This window comes from Malurus melanocephalus, unplaced genomic scaffold, assembly GCF_030028575.1.
Source record: "Malurus melanocephalus ecotype Western Australia unplaced genomic scaffold, MMel_1.1 scaffold_59, whole genome shotgun sequence".
Classification (NCBI taxonomy): domain Eukaryota; kingdom Metazoa; phylum Chordata; class Aves; order Passeriformes; family Maluridae; genus Malurus; species Malurus melanocephalus.
The window spans coordinates 549,363-570,891 of NW_026623291.1; positions in this window are offsets into that span (position 1 = coordinate 549,363).

The following is a 21,529-nucleotide window of genomic DNA, read 5'->3' on the forward strand; positions in this document are numbered from 1 at the left end:
ATGGGATCACACCCTGCTATGGGATCACACCCTGCAGGGAGCTGTGCACTCTGTGGGGCAGCCTGCAACACCCTAAGAGATGTTTTGCTCCTAAACCAGCTTTTAACACTTTTCTGAGTGTGTTTGAGTGTCACAGCACCCCGGGGCTAATCTGTGGAGCCCAGAGGGGTTCAGCCTGCTCAGCCACGCTCCCCCTTCTTGTTTTCACAMATTTCAGCACTAATCTGCAGGAAGCCCCGCTGCAGCACCACGACCTTCTCCAGAACAGGCTTTTGCTTGTGCTGACCCATGACAAACCATCCCAGTTGGGGAGTGCTGGCTGTATCACAGCCCACGTGAATGCCAAGCCTGCCTTAATCCAAAAACATCAGAAAAAGGAACTTGGGGTCAATCTCACTTAAGGAATGTGCCAAACTTCCTGGAGGTCACAGCGAGAGAACAAGCCCAATATTTCACCTCTGAAGCTGAGAGACTGAGAGGTTTTAAATCCTTTTGAGTCATCAGCCTGCAAAGCAGGTAGACTGGCAAAATAAAAGAGGGGCTTGTCTCTGCTCCAGGCTGTAAYTGGGAGTCTTTCACTGGAGAGGGTTCTTCCTCCCCCTCGGGGTGGTTTTCTGCATATCAGGTAGAAAATCTCTTTGAAAAACAGCAAGTCAAATCTTTCAAAACAATCATTATGATAACAAAGAAGAATAAGTCTACTCTGCTGCCACAGCTTCTACCCAAAAAAGTTTCTGCAGGTTTTGCAGAAGCTGTTTATTGAACCTCACACATCCTGCTGCAGTCATTCCTCGCTGCAGTTGGAAGAGCTCTGCTCAGTGAGATGGCACCGACAGGACAATGGGGCAGCAGCTGCCACCCTTCCCTCCCCAGGGCTACAGAAATCCTAAAAATATGCTCCCAGTAACTGACATCAGTTCAGATGATGGCACTGCTGAAAAGGATGTCTGTCTGTATGTCTGTCTGTCTGTCCCCCTCTCACACCCTTTGAATCAGTTTGCTGACTTTCACACACTGGAGCCAGGTAACCTCTGCAAAGCAGTCCAAGATCTTGGATTCAAACATGCCATGGRTGCAAGGTAAACTCATTTCAGGCTACCATTAATTTTCATAGCACATCTGCCACATTTCTACGTTTTACATTCAGGGAAACCAAGGCAGAAGTTCACATGGTTTCTGAAGATGAGCAAATGGAACRGTGTGAGTGCCAGATAACCCTTCAATGACCTCTTCCATTACAAAAATCCCTTTCATATTAATTTCCCATTAAGAACTGAGAAATACCTTAATACTCCAAAATATGGAAGTAGAGAAGGACAGTTACACCTGAAACACGTTTAATTGAAGGACAAGGTTACTAAAAAACTTTCCTTGTGCAAGTCCCAGTTCAGTGACAGGGTAGGAGGGGACAGTGGGCCTGGAAGCTGTGACAATTCCCTTTCCAGGCACAGTGCTCCTGCCAGCCTGGCTCTCAGGCTTGTGCCAAGACCAGCTTTGGTGCAGTAATCCCCTCTCAACAGCACAGCCAGGAAAATGTGCTCTGCAGGCTGTGATGGCAGGAGCTCTGGAATGCTGAGCCCCAGGAAGGAGTGCCAGGGCAGCTAAAACCCAACTGAGCTGTGCTGCAAAGCCAGGCAAGGATGGTCTCAGCTGAGGAGAAGGTGGAAAAGCAAGGAGGAGATCGTTTGGAGGCAAGAAGGAGCCTGTGAACACTGGTAGATATTCACCAGGATTATTCAGGGATAAAAGAAGGGGAAATCTCGATCTTGTGCATGCACAGCCAAAAGAGAATGCATGCAAAACCTGAGCAACACAAGGGAGGTGTTTCTACTCATTTTTTTCCTCCTACAACCATTTCCCCAAYAACCATTTCACACCTCTTTTTCTCTTCCTCATTCCAGAGGAAAAGCCTGATCCATGAACAGACAGGCAATCCACTTATGATYTCAGCTTTTCTTGAAACTCTCTAAAGAAACACTTTTTCTTAGAAAATTATCTGCTCCCTCTGCAGACCAAAGAGAGCATCATCTTCTGAGCATCAATGCAAACCAAGCCAAACTCCTAAATTATTGGCAATTCAAAACTCACAGTTCAAGACACAGCATAAAACGGAGAGATTTCACTTTTTCACAGCTGCTACTGAATTCTCAGAACAGAACAAGCAGTGCTTTTGGGTAGCCATGCAAAAATATTAATTTGCATTATTAAGACTGAATTCATTAGCTTCATTGAGTGCTTTCCAAAATTGTCCTTGAGAGTAAGTGGGGCTAAAGAGAGCAGTAATCCTTCTGACATTAATAGGAGTGTGAGCATGTGCCATGCTTTCTGAAATGAAATTGTTGATACTCACTGTCAGCCAGAGGAAGGAAGATGTGACCACAGCATCTCTCTKCATCCTTATCACAGATATTTTGTGCACAGCAGCAAGAAACACTCAAGAGTGAAATTTTTATAAAAGAAGGGGAAGAGGCTTCTTGACTTCACACACAAAGATCTGGCAAAGAACATTTGCAGAAAGGAAATTTAGAATTCATTTAGGGAGAACTTGAGAAGAAAATATGATGCTAAAKACTGAGCTCTTCAGAGACTGAGGAGATTGATCCTGTATCAATCATCCAGCACCAAAGTGCAACTTCACAAATTAATTACACTCACAACTAATGGAAGGAACAAGCTTGCATCACACTGCTGCAGAACCGTTCAAGAGTATAACTTGGGATATGTTAATTGCTGTTAATTTTGCGATCTGCTTTAGTTGTTCCACCTCCTTTTTGCTTAATTGTTTTTTTACTTGATTATCAGTTGGATTTAAACCTCCCAGTCCATTTCCCAGGTCACCAGTTAAAGGGATTTACAAGAGTAGGTCCCTTGATGTTGACCAGTGAGACAGGGCCAGGTACAATTGCAGAACTCCATTTATACTGCCCATTCAGCAATCAAACCTGACAGACTTTCTGGCTGCCACATCTGGAACCTCCCCATCCCAGCAGAGCAGCAGCTTCTGTGCTAACCTGAATACAGGCAGCCAGGAACTCATACTTTCTATCATATTTTGCCTTTTTTCACTTTTTTTTAATGAACTAGCCCGGTTTTGTCTTTCTCTGCAGAAACAAGACCTTTTCTAAGTCTTTTTATTTCATTCATATTCACAACTTCATGCCAGGGTCTTGTAAACCAAAGCTGTCAGTCAGTCAGAATCACCTCTTCTCACAGTGCACATAAATACTTTTTGGGCTGGTTCCCTTTCTCTCAGGCATTTATAGGTGATTATCTAGAGGCAAATGTCATATTCCTCCTTTGTATGACAGGCTTTTTTTTCCCCATCTCTGTGTTTTCAAAATAATAATCAAAAGTTGGCATTTCTGGGGGCTCCCTGAATTTCTGACCACACTTGCCGTGGCATTGCATTCCAGCACAAAATCCCAGCCATTTCCTGTTTTTCTGTTGCAACTAGTAAACAAGGAGCCCAAAATATCAGCACATGTAGGTACAGGGAGGAGATGTAGACTGCTGGCAGACTGCAGTTAAATACAATTTTATATTTATGAAGAACCTTCTTCTCTTAAATAAGACAGAGGTATTTTTCCTACTTGCTGTACACTTGAGAATGATGTCTAAATGAGCACTTTATCACAGTTTGATAACCWGAAATACTCTTGGAGGGGTACAATTACCTGGCACAATTAGAAGCAATTAAGATCCCCTTTAGCCTTTTGTAGCTTCCACCCAGCTGCTTCCTTCAAGCTCCTGACCATCTCCCTGCCCTTTCACTGCCCCATCATTTATTTCTGTCTTGAACAGGAGAGCCCAGAACCAGCCTTTCACTCCTCAATRCTGTGAGGCAGAAATAAATCACAATTTTCTCCAAACTACTGGCTCTGTCTTAATTAAAACACCCCCATCATCACCTCTGTGCCTTCATCACCTCTGCAGTCCTTGTTCCTTCCCTCTTCTTGCTTTCCCTGTAAGGAGATGAAGAGATTCTTTCAATCAAAGGTAATTTTAATGTGTTCCTTATCTTTGCATTGTGAAAAAAAATAAAAGGAGGTGTTATTGATTTTGCAGTAACCTCACAGTTTTGGGGAAAATTCAGTCTTAATTTTGCCTGATTTGCAGATACACCGTAGGTGTAGGAGAGCCTGAAGGATTTGAAATGGGGCCCAAAGCTGAGGGCTTGAGCAAATGTGAGACAGCTGCATGCATCTTTCTGAAGTAAAGCAGATACTGAATGTAACTGCTTGGAAATGAAGATTTTCTGCTTCTGCTATGCTTGTCATGCTGCAAGTTCTCCTTGTTTTATTTATCAGTTTGGATGCACCTGACCTTGTCTGTTCCATCTTGAAAACCTCCTTGTGCAGAAACAGCAGCTGGGCACTCGTCCCACTCACAGCCCTGAGCAAAGCAGCCAAATGACCCAAAAAAAGCCTGTCCATCTATTTGTTTTGCATATTGTTTAAGCAAAAAAAGGGAGGGGACAGCTTCCAGGAGGGATACAGGAGGAAATCCCTCTGGGCTCTCAGCTCATTGCCATTGCTGTCCTGTGGCTCCCTCTGAAATGCCCACCTTGTCTCCTTCCTCCCAGCTGCCCTTTCAATGTTCTTATCTTGATGGAGCAGTAAATTAATCTGGGGAGAAAAAAAACAAACTGGGAGAAGGAAGGGAAAAGTCACTCTTTGTACARATTTTCTGTCGTGATGATGAAAATGTGAAATGAAAATGCATCTCGACTTCAGTCAGGGGCTGATGTCGAGCACTCAGCCTCTGCTCCCTGCCCTGTTCCCTGCAGTGCCTGTGGGGTGATGTATTGGGATATTTGGGGATTTTCCCCCAACCCAGGCCAGATAATGTGGGGGCCTGAGGGAGCTATGGYTTCCCCCCAGCCCTGCCTGGAGAGCCCTCTCACTGCTGCCAGGTGTTTGCCAGAGGATCTGGTGTCCCTTCAGTCTGCCTCCAGTCACTGACATGGCATCTTCATTCTCTTCAACTCAAAAATCAGCCAAGAAAGAGCCCCTTGTATCCAAACACCCCCAAGCTGCTGAGGAGTGCTGACCTGACTCTTCTGTCTGTTSCTGTTCTCCTGTCAGTTGTACTATGAGTGGTCCTGGTCTTGTCCTTCTGCAGGTACTGGGATGGTGACATTAAAGGACTTTATTTCATCTGAAACACAAAGGGTTGGTGCCCTGAGCAAATGCAGAGTTCAGTCAAAGGCAGAGGCTCCTGGCTCTCAGCCCTCTCAGGATGGAGATCTGGCTCCTCCCAAGACCTCTGGCCTCATAAAGAYTGAAAATGGACATTGGACACCCTCCCTTGCTGTCCTGTCCCCTGGAGCAGTGTGGCTGCTGAGTGATGGACCGGGGTCATCCCGGCCAGAGGTGCTGGAGTGGAGCCTGGCTCGGCCACAGCTCCAGTTCTGCTCTCTGCAGGACCCACAATCGATAATTTCCTGTCTGTCACCACGGGGCAGTGYCACTGGGGCCCCTTCTCACCTGCCCTGCCATGTGCCCTGGCTTGTACACCRGGGAAACTGCCTGAAAAATGCATTTAAAGCAGAATAGCAACAACCCACATCTACCATACAACAGGGAAATGAAAATGTGAGAGTCAAAGAAGCCAAGGATCAGCCCTCTCGTGCACAGTAAACAACTTCCCCGTCTCCAGGATCATTTCTTGGCTCCTCTCTCTTTAAATCATTGGTGTCACAGTGGAAAAACCAGAAGGACGCAGTCCCTTAAAGCTCTTTCCTCTTTTTGCCTGTTGTTTAATTAAATTATCCTATAATGAAATCTTTCCCTAATGAGTCAGTGTTTAATAATTTATTAGCCACTGAAGCCCTGCTTGGAGTCTCATCAATTATGTATCACAGCACCAGGCACTTTCAATCTCTCTTTTTTCATTTCTCATTCACTTCATTAAAAGCCYCAGCCTTGCTGCTGCAGGGTTTCAATTCACTTGCTCGGGCGTAGAGGTCACTTCAGTGATCCCAGTTTTGCCCAGTGTCACCAGCAGATGTTTGTGCATGTGCTGCTGGTCTAAAATGTCACCTGTCACCTGGGGACACGCCTGTGAACACAGTGACAGAGGTGAGCACAGCCTTTCTGCCTGGGAGCAACATTGTGAATTTATCCCAGATTTATAGCGACTGTCTGCCAGGTGCACAGGTGAATATTTTTGGAAATCTGTAAAATCTGTAAACATTTGTGCAGCTAMATCTGTAAGGTTATATTTGCTCACATTCTGTGAGGAATGTATCAGCGGTGCCCTTCCTCCCCAGCATGTCAGCAAACTCTTTTAATTGCAGGGGATTAGTTTGTCCTGTTCCATTACCTTTTTTATTTTTGGTCTTGTTGAAACCATAGCACAGATAATCCATAGGAATCAGTCAGGAAATACACATGAAAGACAAGGAGCTTTTATCTACTGAAGAAATTGGGAAGGGGAAACCAAGCACACATTGCTGCAGTACTGACTGTCACCCATGGGGTAATTTGGGGAAGAGCAGCTTGCTTTTTAATGAGGTTTCCCATCCCATTCCCCATCAGCCTTCTGCATAATCTTTAATGTGGACCAAGCTCCTCCAGTGACASACAGGTAATTCTGGAATCACTAACCCAGTTGACTGTTTATCCTGGATGCATTTTCTGTGAAGAATTGTATAAAACACACTGCCATAAAAAAACTAGGCCAGGGGAAGTTTTCCTAAAATATTGTTGGCCTTGGAAGAGTTATTATAAAACATCCCACTTCTGCTCCAGCTTGTTTCTGTGTCAATTTTTTTCRTTTAGCAGAAAAACATGATTAGTTTAATCTCCATTTTGGGAGTGGAGAGTCAAGCTCAGTTGTCTTAACTTGTGCAATGTCCTCAGTAATCCTGATGTGCTGGAGAGCTGGGGCAGGAGAAGCACCTGGCTCCACATCCCTGTGTGACACCAGGGGGGTGTAAAGGCTGCTCCCACAATGTTCCCAGGGATGGGAGAATCACAATCACTCACACGTACGTGCATTTGCATTTTGAATACTTAACTAGACAGCTGTTCATGGGAAAGATTTTTTGATCAATTTATACCCTGAAGCACAAAATTTGATTTTCCTCTTRATTATCTTATCAAGCACTTCTAGGAGAGCTGTTAGCTGTAACAACCTCATCTGTTAAAAAAAATCTACTGTGATTTTAGATGGGCTTTCTTCATCTCAAATTGCTTCTTTCCAAGTGAACACTTCCCCAAAACCATTGCAAGAGAATCTGTAACAAACACCACCAAAATGTATTTTACTAATTAAATCTTTCTAAATAAAAGAAAAAAAGGGATGCAGCCTTCCAAAACAACCCTGTATTGGTGTCACCAGAATCCTGTGTTCCTCATCAGTAAATATTCTGTGTCAATAGGACATTAACTATTAATCCCAGTGCTGGCCATTTGAGAACTTTACATCAACACTCTTGTTATTTTACACATTGCTTCTCATCTTATTAAATGGCCTGTGCATATGGACAAGGGCACRGGCTCTCAAATGAGCCCACATCAATAACGCACGGGACACCGCCTCCGATAAGGAACAGAGAGAATCCCAAGAAAATGAATATGTCTGGGGCTATCGTGAGTATTTATTTACACTGAGAAGAAAGAGAGCCCATTTTTGAAGAGCTTATTGTATTACCTAAGCTGAACTTCCAACATATGTTCACTCTCAACCACATCCTGGCTTCATTTTTTTTTTTTTTTATCCTTAAAGCAAATTTGGTGTTAGTGAAAGATGCCAGACTGACAGACAGAGCTCCCTGCTCGCTGTGCAGGCTGCTGCCCTGCTGCTACCTGATGCACAGAGATGATTTCCAGGGTGAGAACTGAGCTTGCTGATCCAGTTCTATGCTACCACCAAAGACTATCAGCTTCAGGAATGCCTTCTCCAGAATAAGAGACAGCAAGGGGAGACTTGAATAGCCTTGATTCCAGCCCTTTTCTTCAACAGCATCTTGCAGCTTAAATGCATTAAATGCAAAAAACTGGAGCAACACTTTAATGGTGAAAAACTGTGCATCAATAAACAGTGGTTTTCTGAGTTTTTTCAGTATGCCACACATGGCTCCTCCCAACAAATTCTCTCCAGGCACCTAATTTACGATCTCAAATCAAACCCTGACCTGCTGATTTTAACCTGACTCTTCTGTAAGTCACCCTAGAAATACTTTGATTCCCCAACTGGCTTTTCACTTCCTTCCAAGTAAGAGTTGTGCAAGTCCACAAAGCTGCTCTGAGCAATTATTCAACTGGACAAACTCAGAAATACAATATCCTGTATTCAGCTACTAGAGATGTCCCTACAGTATTCCTCAGGCTGTTACAGAAGGTGACTGACAAAAGTTTTGAAAAGTCCTATTAGTGACGTATGTGGTGAGAGTGAAGGGAAAAAAATACTTGTTTTTATTCTGGCAGAGAAATGGAAGTGAGGGATAAGTGAGGGGCAGAGATTTGCAGGAGGTGTCAGGAGCATGTGGCAATGTGGCAGCCAGACAAAAATGCACACAATTGGACAGAATTAAATATTGTTGTGGCAATTGTTATGCTGTGATTGCATGGCTCTAATTTCTGCCACTAAGTTGTTCAGAATTCAGCAGGAATTGGTGTGTCTTCGACAGAGAGCGATGATGACATTGCAACAGCTGTGCTCTCCAGTAAAATCTGTAATGATACTCAGGTTTTATGGCCCTCTGGTTTGATTCCCAATAGCAACTCTCCTATTATCCGTGGTCCAGACAGGTTAGCACCTGCTAAAAGCAATTTCTCATAAATCAGTCGGTGTCAGCTCTTGAATGGCTGTGGTCAAAGCTGAGCTCTGTCCGTGGGTGCAGATGGCAGCTGTGCTGGAACAATCGGGGCCCTGTGAGAGCCCAGGTCATGCTGGTGCTGCTGGACCCACACCTGTGCTGTGCAGATGGTGCTGGTGCCATTCCCTTTGGGGAGGAGCTCTCAGGGTGTCTGTGAGCATCTGATTATGGGGATCCAGCAGGAGAGGGGCCAGAGGTGCTGGCTCACCACGGGAGGCAGAGCCCACACTGTGCACGGGGTTCCTGAGCAGCCTCAGGGAGCTGTTTGTGTCTGGCAGTGGGAAATGGCTCTGTCCAGAGTCAGCAGCCCCACGGCTCACACTTGACCCATGCACCCAGCCATGCCCRATTCTTGCTGCCCAGTGGTCATTTCTTCCACATATTTCCAGCCCAACACTTGGAGGCAGATCCTTCATCAAGCGCCGGAGGCCAAACCCAGCCCTAAGTTTGTTGTGCCATGAAGAGTTAAGATGAAGAGTTAAGACCAAATCTTGAATCACTCAGCTGTAGAAATGCAGATTTGYCTCCAGTTCCCCCTGTCCTTTTAGAGGATCCACACCTGCTTCAGGCTCCCTGCAGACACCCAGATGTGTCTATTTGTGCCCATTCCAGAGGTGGCACCGTGCTGTTTGACCCACGAGGGGCAGCTCCATGGGCTGAGCTGCCGATGTTGACCTTGGTGGGGACGAGGACGGCACAGATGGAACATTTCCTCRACACAGACAGACCCCACATTACACAGAGTCCAGCAGGTCACTGTAAGTGCTTTGGATCAATGAGGCATCTCACGAGAGCCTGAGCAGGCCCCCGGACTGGGGTGAAACCCGATCTCGTGGCTCAATGTGTTAGAACAATTTTTCAACTGCATTGAAAACAAGAGGCTACGGGGCAAGCAGTTGTCTCTCCTGAGGAAACAGCAAGGAAAGGATGAGGTTTACGTGAGGCATGTYCAGGATCACCAAACAAAAAGTAACAGTTGTGAGCAGGGGGAAGCAGCAAAACCTGATGCTGTTTGTTTGACTGGCAGTGGTCAGTGTGAATGGTCAGCAAAACCTGCCAGTTTGGCCATGTCCTTGGCCTGGTATCTTGGAGCAACATTGCCTGTGGATGCCACAATTAGCACTTTGCAGACCATGAAACCTTGTTTTCACATGTCCTACTGGGCTCCAGACCTTCTCTGCTCTCAGCCCAAGTCTGTCCCAGGCAGTGACCACTGCAGAGCCTGCCCAAAAGGGGCACAGGGCTGCTGGGCTGCACCACATTTCCCCACTTCCATAACGTGTTTTTACTCATTTCACCCCTCCAGACTTCCTTTTTTCTCTGACAGTTTTGTTACAATTTTTGTTTTTATTTCCAGGGGATAATTTTATTTTTTCTTTTTTTCCCTCCTGTGTCTTTTCCTCCTACACAGTGTTCCTTGTTTTTCTTTTCCACTCAGTCCAAACCACCTCCTCTGCTCTTGAAACTGTACATYTCCACAGCTCCTTCTTCCACTTTGTGGACAGCTTTTATTTTTAACTCAGCAATTTCTTTATCTGTTGGACAACATACTAAACCCTGTCAGAGATTTAGATTTCCACCCAGAGAGACCCTGAGCAGACCTTTCATCCTTCTTTGGGGGCAGTGATAGCATGACAGACTTCTCAAGCAGCACATGGTTGTAAACAGTTTCAAATTCTCATTAGCTAACAATTAAACTGGACTGGCACACCTTCATCCACAGTAATGACTCCTAAGAAAAACATTAAATGTAATATTTTGCCTGCTAAACAGTGACCACGGGGTAGACCTGAATCCCATTTCAGTGGTGTGGATGTGCACAGGTGCAGAGCCCCAGGCAAACATCCCTCCCACAAAACAATATTTTCAACACATCCTATTTCTCAGCAATTCAACGCCAGCAACAGCAAAAACCAGGAAGCAAACAGCACAAATGCCCCAGAGTTAAATTGCCACTGGGACAGGAGCATCCCTCAGCCAGGACAGCACTTGCCACATCTGTGAATGGCACAAAGTAACATGGAAAGTTGGAAAAAGTCAGGAAAGTCAATACAGGAAAGTCACGGTCAGCAGGAGCATAAAGACCTCAGTTTACAGCACCAGATGGGGGGAGGGAGGAAAGAAAAAAAYCCACCAGAGTCAACTTCATCTGTCATAGGCAAGCTGATTGCAATCAATAGACACTTAATGGTCTCTCAGAGTCCCATCTGGGCAATTAGCAATAGCATTAAGCAAGCAAAGACGTATTGTAAGTCTGTTTCTTCAGTGGAAGTGACAGAAAAGAGAAATAAGAAACCAAATTATATCTTTAGATCCAAATTCTTCTCTCATTAATACTGCATGAAACCTACTGTCAYGGTCAAAAATGGAATAAAACTCAGAGTTTTGTTTTCTTCCTGCAATTTTCTGGTGGTAGGGGGTGGTTTGTTTTAAATTCAAAAAATTCAATCTCAGTTTCAAACTGTAATAAAATCTGTCGAAGCTGGGAGGTAAATRTGAGTGTCAATGAAAGAAAGAGTGGCCTTTGGAGTATTTCTTTTACCAACAAATAAATTAAAATTAATTATTTTGAATGCCCCAAATTTCAGTGAAAGCMAGGAGAAGCATTTATATTTTCACTTTCTCAACCCTAAAATGCAGCAGGCATSCTTCCAGGCTTTCTGGGGATAGAAAACAGCACTATTAACAACTGGAAAAGGCAAAGTTTTCTGTACATCTTTTATTTTGTTCATGACAAACACTGACAAATAACTTATTAATCAGGCAGAAGTGTTCAGTGTGCTTTCAGTTTTATTAAATAAGACACTGATGCACTATAGATGACAATTATATACTACAAGTCATGCAACTAAATTGCTGTCTCCACTGTGATCTCAGGACACTTTTCCTGAGAAATGGAGCAGATCCAGTATCCTACACAAATTTAGTTGATTATTTTAAATTTTTSTCTAGCAATTGAGCTGACCTGCTATTGTGCAAATTTTGACCTGTGATTTCATAGAAAATAAGGACTGAGGTTGTTGTTGGACTGGGATAAAACTTTCTATTGTAAGTTGTGTTCTGTTATTGTCTATCTATCCAGATCTTCCAAAAATAACAGAGAAAGTCAATTTGGAGTACGAGAAGTTCCTGTGTGAGGTGTGCTTGAGACTGGACAAGCAAAACAGGAATCTGTGCACAGAGCCAACAAATTGGGTGCAATCTTGCATTAAAAGTAATTACCTGGTTTGTATGCCATCAGAGAACTTSTACAGATGACACAAATTATCATACAGAAGTCAAGTCTATAATGGAAAAAAAAGTAATTTTGAAAGCTTTTTCTCAGCTCAAGACTCCRGAGAGTCTGTCAGAGTTAGACTGGAGTGTCAGACTACATAAATTTTGGCAAGTTATTAGCACCTTTCTGTATCCAAGTGGGGCTATGAGGATCAAATTTGCAGCAGATGCTTTTAACTTCATCTATGGAATTTTGCAGACAAAACAGACAAATTACAGAACCATATGTCAATTTGCCAATGGAAAGTCATATCCTGTCTAAATGTAAGTTCTGTGGAGCAATTAAAAGGAGCTGGTGGGGTCTGTGCTCCTTGTGCATTTGCTTTGTGGCACAGCTATGAAGAGGAGATGGTAATCTCGAAATGACAGAGGAAGAAAACACCACAGCTCCGAGCACACTGACCCCATATCATGGTAACTTTCTGTGTCCAGCGTAACTGAGGCTCCTTTGAGCTCAAGTGTTGCCCCTCTAAGAATCAAATTACATTTTAAACCTTCAGTGCTACTATTTCCCTTATCTTTGACCTGCTGTAGGAAGCAACTTYAAATCTGCCCCGAGTGGACCTGTTTTCAACAAACTTTTTAACTTTTGCACTGGTGAACTCCAGAAGCAGCAACTCACTTGTAAATAGTAAATCTCTTTATCTGAAATAGCTGTCAGTGAGATTGAGCCTRTGTTTCTTTGCAAAGTCTTATCTAAGAAAGAGTTCTTTATAAAGGCTTTATTAAATACTGCAGGAGTGACAGACATAACAACTGAGCCACAACCAGATGCCAAGAGTCTGGCCATGGTAGCAATTATATTTGGCAASATAGGTTGCTGAAATGCTTCTGGTCATTGAATTTCTCCTTTCAAACCCCTTCCTTTCCTCTGCCATAATGAGTTTTGCAAACATATATAAAAGATGGCACTGAGACAGCTTGTAACATATTGACTGGGTTAACCAGGTCTGCCTAGAAGGGTTTTCAGTAGGAAAGTGATACTGAAAGCAATCCTGAATCCTGGCTGCTCGCTCCTAATTGATTTACATAAATGTTTATGTGACTCCGATTTCATAAACATTACGTGCAACGTTAAGGGATTTGTAGGACAGATTTTTGCAGCTTTCCATTTGGTCTCCATTTATCAGCAGAGACAGAGATCAGACGGAGAAGGGCCAGAAGGAGAGGCAGAGGAGGACCAGAAGACCAAGTGTCAGAGGTACTGTATATCAGATTAAGTTCATAATTTCTAATGGGCCGTTATTAAATGTTTCTGGGCTCTCCAGTACATGGTCATACTGGAGTGAGTCCAGCAAAGAGCGAGGGAGATGAYTGAGGGATGGGAGCATCTGATATCTGAGGAGAAGCCTGGAGCTGGGACTGTTCAGCCTGGAGAAATCTCTGGGGAAACCTTATTAATGTGTACAAAAATCTGATGGGAACTGMATGAGGAAATGGCTCAGTGACACCCAGAGACAGGACAAGAGGCAATGAGCATAGAAATAAACACMAAAAATGCCATTTAAACATATGAAAACCTTTTTTCATGGTGAGAGTGGTCARGCACTGGACCAGCTTGCCCCTGGAGGTTGTGCAGATACCCAAAACCTGGATGAACATGGTTTTGAGAAACCTKCTCTGGCTGAGCCTGCCTTGAGCTGGGGGCTGGATGTCCAGAGACCCCTCCCACCCTCCTTTGGGGTTCTGCTCTGTGGAGGGGTCTGAGGAGCAACAAACAGCCCCATTGCCTGACTTACACCATTTGAAAGGTCAGATCTGTAGCAAGATGCTGAAGGAAAAGGTGATTTTTATTATATTCTTGGTTGGGCAGATTAATTTGGCGGCACGTAAAGTATGTTATAATTTATAATTTATGACTGTCAAACATAGTGTGGATAATTACTTTTTCTCTGAACATGCTGAGGGTGTCTGTGTGTTAATGACAATATCCTGCACCTGGGTATAATTGTCATTATTAATACTGATGTAAATGAAATGTTAATTCTTGCTAATACATCAAACTATGAAATGCTTTAAGAGCAGAATTGCTACAATAAAAGYGATTGGGCTATTTCTTTGTAATTTGATGGCCCACAGAAGTGCAGAAACATGTCTTATGGCTTTACAAATCTGTGATAATTTCCTTCAACTTTTCCTTTTATTGCCTTGTCATTAAATTCTCATTGAGTTCTTAAAACAAAAATGTTTAAAACAGATGTGGCTGTTAAAGTTACAATATGAATTTTACAACCTTAAATTTTATGATACTGAAAGAAATTTCAGCCACCAAAGTGACAAGAATGGAAACAGAAGGCAGCTCAAAGGGTGACAAATTTCCGTAATTGCCAAAAACTTCAGTTAACATAATGCATACATTATATTCTAATCGTCTAAGTCAGTATTCAGGAAGAAAATTATCTCAACCCCTCCCCCATTATYAGGATCAAATAGAAAGAAACAAGGAAAAAAAGGAAATAAAAAAGAAGATAAGGAAAAAAATGAAGGAAAATTCTTAGTTCCACTTTAGTTCTTGATCAGTTTCCTGTATGGATTTAATTTATGGGACCTRAACAGTTCACTTCACAGTGATCCACACAGAATTATTCAAGCAATACTAGGGCAAAGGTCCATTTTAAAAATTAGCAATTTTCATGATATTTTGGAAAATATATTYAACTTCCATTTAATCTGTCTACAAAACCCTGATATCTGATTTCACCAGAAGTCTCASTGTGAGTAGACAGACAGACAGAAATGTAGACATGGTCTCTTTATGTCTTAAAATAATTCACAACAAGTGTAGGAATGACCCCTYGCAGTACATTATCCCACACAATATGTTTTCTGAACTTTCATGTGAATTGCTCCATGCTAATTCCTCATTTCCTGGATTTAAGTCTGCGTGCCACAACCCTTCACCAGTGTGTGCACGTTTCCTTCGCTCCCTTTCAGTGAGAAACATCTTCCCATGTTGAACATTCTTTCATGTTCTCAGTCAGTTCAGCAGGATTACATCATGACTATCCCAAGTGAGAAAGGTAAAATCTGATTTCAGCCTTATTTTTTCTTTCTGTCATTTTTTTGGCCTTTCCAGTTCTATGAATCTCTAAAGCTTTGATCCTCTTAGCAGCTATTTTTTCGTCTTTTCCAAGGCATTTCATATCAATGGTCACTTGCCAAAATTAAAGTCTATGTATTTCAGATATGGATTATCTGACTCTCTTCACAATAAAACACCCATAATTTGGTTTAAATCCTGTCTTCCTTTTGTTGTTTATTACATTCTACACACTTCAGCTTTGTAATCAATTAAACAGTTTTAGTGAGGGGCTGAATCCTAAGCTCAAGGGAGGTGAAAATTCAGCCCCAAATAATCTTTAGTGAGACTGCAACATCTCCCTGTGTCCTGCGAGAAGAACTGTGAAGTTTTCCTGTCGGGTTTCAGTGAGTTGTGTATTTAAATAAAGACTGGTGTCATCTAATTAACCCATATAATCAAGTTGCTACAAAGGTGTTTATTTATACACTCCCCAAGTTTAATGGCTCAGTTTCTTTTCTTTAACCCCTGTCAGCAGCAGCGTCCCTGCACCACGCTGCTCGGTGTTTCTTCTCTCCTGCACTGAGCCTTGCAGACTTTTTCCTGATCCCTGACTCCCTGTTCTTGCTTATATTTTGCTCAGGACTGGGCAGAGTCTTTCCAGCTTTGTGCTGGTCCTTGATTTACTGCTTTTCCTCCAGAGCACTTCACAGCAACTTCCCCGTGCTCGTTATTCCCACAGACTCAAGCACATTCTAGAAAAGGCAGCTCTGTCACTCAGCCACATGGTGACGTACACTTTTGGCTTCAGCAGAGRAGAAACCTTCACCTCTTCTCTTCCAGTCAGCCCCAGCTCCAGCCCCTGTTCCCCACATTACCTCACGGTTTCGGCAGCCCTCCCTCTGATCTCCCCTTCTCCCGTGACTGATCTCAATGCTGGCCAGGTAACTTTCCATATTAGCAGCTAATCTCTCTGCTCCCATAAGGCTGGGGTCAGTCATCATTTCCATGACTTATTTGTTTCAATATCCGTAAAAAGTGAGGAAGTCCTTGGCATCAAGTAGCTTTAAATGATGTCAGGGGTCAACTGTGTCTTTGTTCCAGCGCTGTGAGTGTTCCCCCGTGCCTGTGCTCACCTCTGAGCACTGCCCTGCAGCGAGCAAGGGGGTAACACAGGTGTCCTCCCATCTCCTTTAATTTACTGCTGACATTATTATATTATATCCGTAGTAGCTCAGTTATTAATAATGGGGTCCCTTTTCTGTCAGCCAAGCATGAGAAACGTCTGTTAGGAAGGYGAGTCTGGGGCTTGCAGAGAAATCTGATAAAATAGTGTCTACCTTCCAGAATCTCCATGTCAGCAAGACTCAAACCTCTCTCAAAATCTGTATCATCCATGCAGGGTCACAAAGGCAAAAGAGGGGGAAATAGATATACAAAATTATCTTTAWAAAAAACAGGGATTTGAGTTGCCAGAAAGCAGAAGCTCCCTTGCTCAGGGAAGGTGTAGCTCAGTTTGACAGCTGTCAATTCATTTTGCTCAGRCCTATTAAACTTCACCTGTTTTAAAATTATTTTCTTATAATTCCTTACCCATTGCTGCGTAAGATCTGTATGACCCATATATGCTTTTACAAGTAAAGCACATATATCTGCCAGCATCTCAGCTCCTCAGTCCTCTGGACATGTTCAGAGAGAGACTGAATATCTCTGATTAATGCTAATGCTTAATTAGTGAGCTAAATAATGCTCTCATGGATGGTAACAAACCACCACCATAGAGAAAGTGCTACAAGAAACATTAGAGACTGGCATGACAAGATGATCTAATAGGCCTCTTAACATTTTATTTATTACTTATTGTAGCTAATTCACGTTAAACTTGCATGCTACAGTGTTAACATGATTTGAAAAGTCAGAAATCTCTCTGACATTAAGAGAGTCATGCACATATATACAGAATTTTTTAACTACTCTCCAGACATTTGCAACCTAGCTATTGCACATAGCTTCAGAAAAAGCTTTTTTTTCTTTTTCTCTGAAAGTATCACCATCAGTTCCCATGCACAAATAGTTTGGACATGATATAATGGCAGCCCCCAGATTTCACAGATGTGGTGTGTAACTGGCTGCCACCCAAGTGGTGATCCGCTCCTGTCAGAGCAGTGCAAAGAGATTTCACCCTGAAAATCGGGGCAGCTTCTCCCTGGGACAGCAGAGCACAGAGTAGGAGTGTGTTTGTCAGYGCTGACCTGYGTGTTTTCAGCAGCAGCACAAACAGATGGGGCATCATCCACAASTRRTCCCAGCTGGGRRATCCTCTGAGACAGAACTGCTTCCTTTTGTCCTTAGGGAAAAGAGAAACACACAAAGAAAACTACRGGAATAAATTCCACCTGCTGCTTAACGACATGTTCAAGAGCTAATTAAGGCTCTTCTAGTCACARGCCAGAAGGAATCAAACAGGAGGAGGAGCTGAGGGTCTGTGCAAGGTTTTCATCACATTAGGAAGCTCCAAGTGCTGCTATTCAGATCCTGACATCCTGACCCACCTGGATRATGTCTCTGAAGCTTAGAAATATTGTAAAAATAACAATCTCACACACATTTCATTGAGAAGTTTTTGCCTCCTCCCTTCTTTTCAGCAAGGGCTTGACATTTGGGGGTATGGGAATGTGCATGGTGTTTGGATGCTTTGCAGTCCCCAGTGTGACTACCGCTCTGCCTGTGTCTCAGTTCAGAGTTGTTGGTCTGCAAATACCCACCAGAGGCCTGTGGAAGCTGAGTAGCTGTCTTCTCTGCTCAGCTGTAAAATTTTGTCTGCTCAGGCTAATTTTGTCCAGCCAGGATTGACTATTTTAGCATTGATAGACAGGTGAATTAATTAATTTTGAGAAGCATAATGGTGATACCATCGTGGAAATTGTACACAACTAAACTAACTTTCATATTGCAGCAGCACTGGAAAAATGTGCAATGCAAAACATTTGGGACCACGTATGTAAAGGGGATATAAAGCCCTGAATAGCCTGTGGTTTGTTTGTATGARCTCCTTCAGTCCTATACCTTCATCATGCATTATTTTAAAGGTTAAATTAGAATCTGAGCAATATTTATGGTAGTCTGCTTCCTTAATGAGTCTAAACAGGCAAATTCAGCGAACTTGGATTTGTATCATTCAATCTCAATTTGCTGATKCTCTATTGGTTTTGGTTCTTTCAGGCTAACAAAAGTAAAAGTCAGTAAAAACTTTTTTTTGGCACTAGAGACAGTGGATCTGACTGAATACAGAAAAACAGGAGATGGACTGAAATGGTTCCATTATTACATGGTCATTTTGAATGTTGAACTTCACTTTAAGCCAAAAAACATGCTAAAGAAAATAAAGCTTGAATACATTGTTCCCACATTTGCAAACCACTAACATAAGAATATTTCTGAGCATCCTAAATATTCACCATTTTTGGCTATGACTTTATCTCAGTCACCATCTCCAATGCCAAGTTTATTTTTAAAGAGCAGTCTAGTTCCTGCTCCTTCAGGTTTCTGCAGACAGCTGTTTTGTTTTGCTCTTCCCATGCTATGAAAAATCTGTCATTCAGTATTTAATTCTAGCACCTAACTGCCTCTCTTGAGACAACAGAGGAGCCTCCAACAACTATGAACCCATCAAGATCCCCAACTAGGATAAAAAACCCCAAAGTGAAGGTTAAAGCAAAACAGCAGGTCAGGAAGCTCAAAGGCTTGTAGCGTTGATTTCTTTGGCACAAAAACCACTGGGCTAGTCCAGTCTGTCCTCTGATTTAAAAGGAATTATCCTGAGGTAAAAATAAAGGAATGCAGTGGTGAATCGGGCTCATTGTCTAGATTTAGCACGAAGCTGAGATGAAGGCGCTGGGCTGCGTGTGATGCAAGGTGTAAATGAACAACACGCGCGAGCGCGGCTTGATCCGTTCCTTATGGTGCGTGCAAAACYTCTCTCAGGTATTTGTCTGCAGGCCACACAACACTCGTCTGTTTTCTCATAAAAATATGGAGCTGATACATGAAGACCTCGACAAACCATTGGAGCCAATAGCACAATGAGAATCCATCATTTCTCTGTCAAAATTTGGAAGAAGCAACTTTTAGTTGSGGAGGGTTTAAGGCTGCAAGCTTGTGTGTGTCAATGTGTCAATGTGTCCTTGATTCTACTTCTTCCCTGGCTTGCCCAACAATCACACTTGATTTTTTTCACCCCTTTTGGAGGTTTAAGGGCTGCTCCTGCTGCTGCTCCTTTTCYCCTGCAAAGCAATCACTGTTCCCTGCCCTGGATATCTTGCAGAGAGCAGGGCTTTGGCTGCCAGTGACACAGATGCAAAGGTTCAGGTGGGGAGAGGCTTTGGGGGAAAACCAGGCTGGGCAAGGGCAGAGCTCATAAAGTCCTTAACATGGATTTCAACAAATATTGCTCCATTGTGCTTTAAATCCCTCAGGAAGCTGCTGTCAGGTGACTCTGCCTGRTTCAGTCTGTTTGAAACTCTGCTCTCTGTGCACCAGACATGAGCAAGGGGCTTCCCAGCCCTTCTGGATGTGCTGTAACAGGACAGCTGCACCCTCACAGGATCAAGACCTGTCCATCAGACTGGCATTTTTGAGAATTGCCTCGCACAAGGAATGTTTTTTAAGAGGGGGCCATAAGACAGAGAGAACCAGAGAAGCACCCACTGGAACCCACAGAGCTTTTGCCCAAACATTGCAGTGTTTGGAGTTGTTTTTGAAGCACCAGCCCTAAAGATATGGCTCTAGATAACGAGATGTGACTTCATTTGAAATACRTGAAGTGCATTGACCATCACAGTAATGGGGACAATCTAAACCCCCAAAAGCTCAAAGATCCCATCACGATTATTTTAAGCATCAACTGAACTTTCCCTTTATAGCAGTGGGGGAACCTCCCTGTGATGCTGGAGCTGTGGGATCAGCAGCACCATCAGACTTGCAGGGACCAYGACCTGGGGGTACCCGAGACTCCCAGAGAGGCAAAGTGACACTTCTTGAAGCAGCTTCCTGCCTTTACAGAACACCTCTTCTGGAGATTTTCATATCTCACTGTAATCTGGCTGAATTTTAAACAGAAACTTCGYTGAAAAGGGGCTTCTCACTGTGTTTCACAATACCTGGCACTGGCTGCTCCAACAGTGAGCACAAACGCCCTAAGAAAAACACCAGTTCAGCCATAATTTCCTGTCTTTCTGTTTCTGCTTTTCGGGGTTATGCATACCATTACCCAGGGCTTAGCAGTGTTGTGAAAGACACTAACCAAGTGTAATGACTTGGGGAATTCAGCTCACTTTAGAGTTTCCAGAAWTTTTTCTCCCCCAAGAAGATTTTCCAGCTATTTTATAGGCAGCAGAAGGAAAAACAGTTTGCCCAGACAGCAGCAGCGTGAGCTATCTTTGGATCCGTGCTGTCAAATGCAGAAGGCATTTGCTGGGCAACTCTCAAAGTGTGCATACCACAAGATTTRATCAAGGAAACTCAAGTTCATGTCCTATTTTGCATGAGGTATATTCCCCAAAAGGGCTGGGCATGCCTCCAGAGAAAACTCATCACTGCTGTGGAGCCAAATTGAGATGGCAAATGTTTTAAGGTTGGAAACATCCGTGTGCTGCTCCTGCACTGCCTGGTGACCACTGACCCACAGAGAGACTGTGCCTGGACTTTTTCAAACTGCAGGGACTGGCACTGCTTTCAGCATTGTGCTCCTGGAGCAGCCCATGCAAGGCCCCTTGGTGGATCATCCAAAAATTCAAGAAACCACTCAGATTTGTGAAAAGTTGCAACAAGTGCTTTTTTCCTTTTGTCGGGCAGATAACTTTGATTTCGAAATGTTTTTTTTAACTAGGAGACAGACTGATTTGGGAAGCCCATTCTGTTCCATAAATGACTTTAGGATCATACCAGCCCAACTAGAAAACAACCAGACAGACAACAACCCAGGCAGGCAACAACCCAGACAGAGAAGAGACAGGTTCCATTATCTTTGCTCACCTAAACTAGCACTTCTATAAAAATAACCTCAYGGAAGCTGACAATTATTGAACAAGRAAAAGATCAGTATTAAAATAATATTCAAATAGCATGAAAATCCCTCTTTTATAATATCAAAAATTAATGTCAAGTGTGACAATAATCAAAACTAATAAGGAGCAGAATAGGCTTCTTTTWAAAGGGAAAACATCTGCTCTTCTTTGTTTTCTCCCTGATCACTGTGAAACTAGTAGGTTTTGCCTCAGGAGRTAAAAAAGGTTTCGCTCCTCTAGCAACGCCTTCATTTTTCTTCTGACCCCTCGGATCATTTAATTGGGCTCCTTCTAAAGCCACTCTGTAGGTAAACTGCATGCATAATTAGCCAGCTGGGTCCCCTG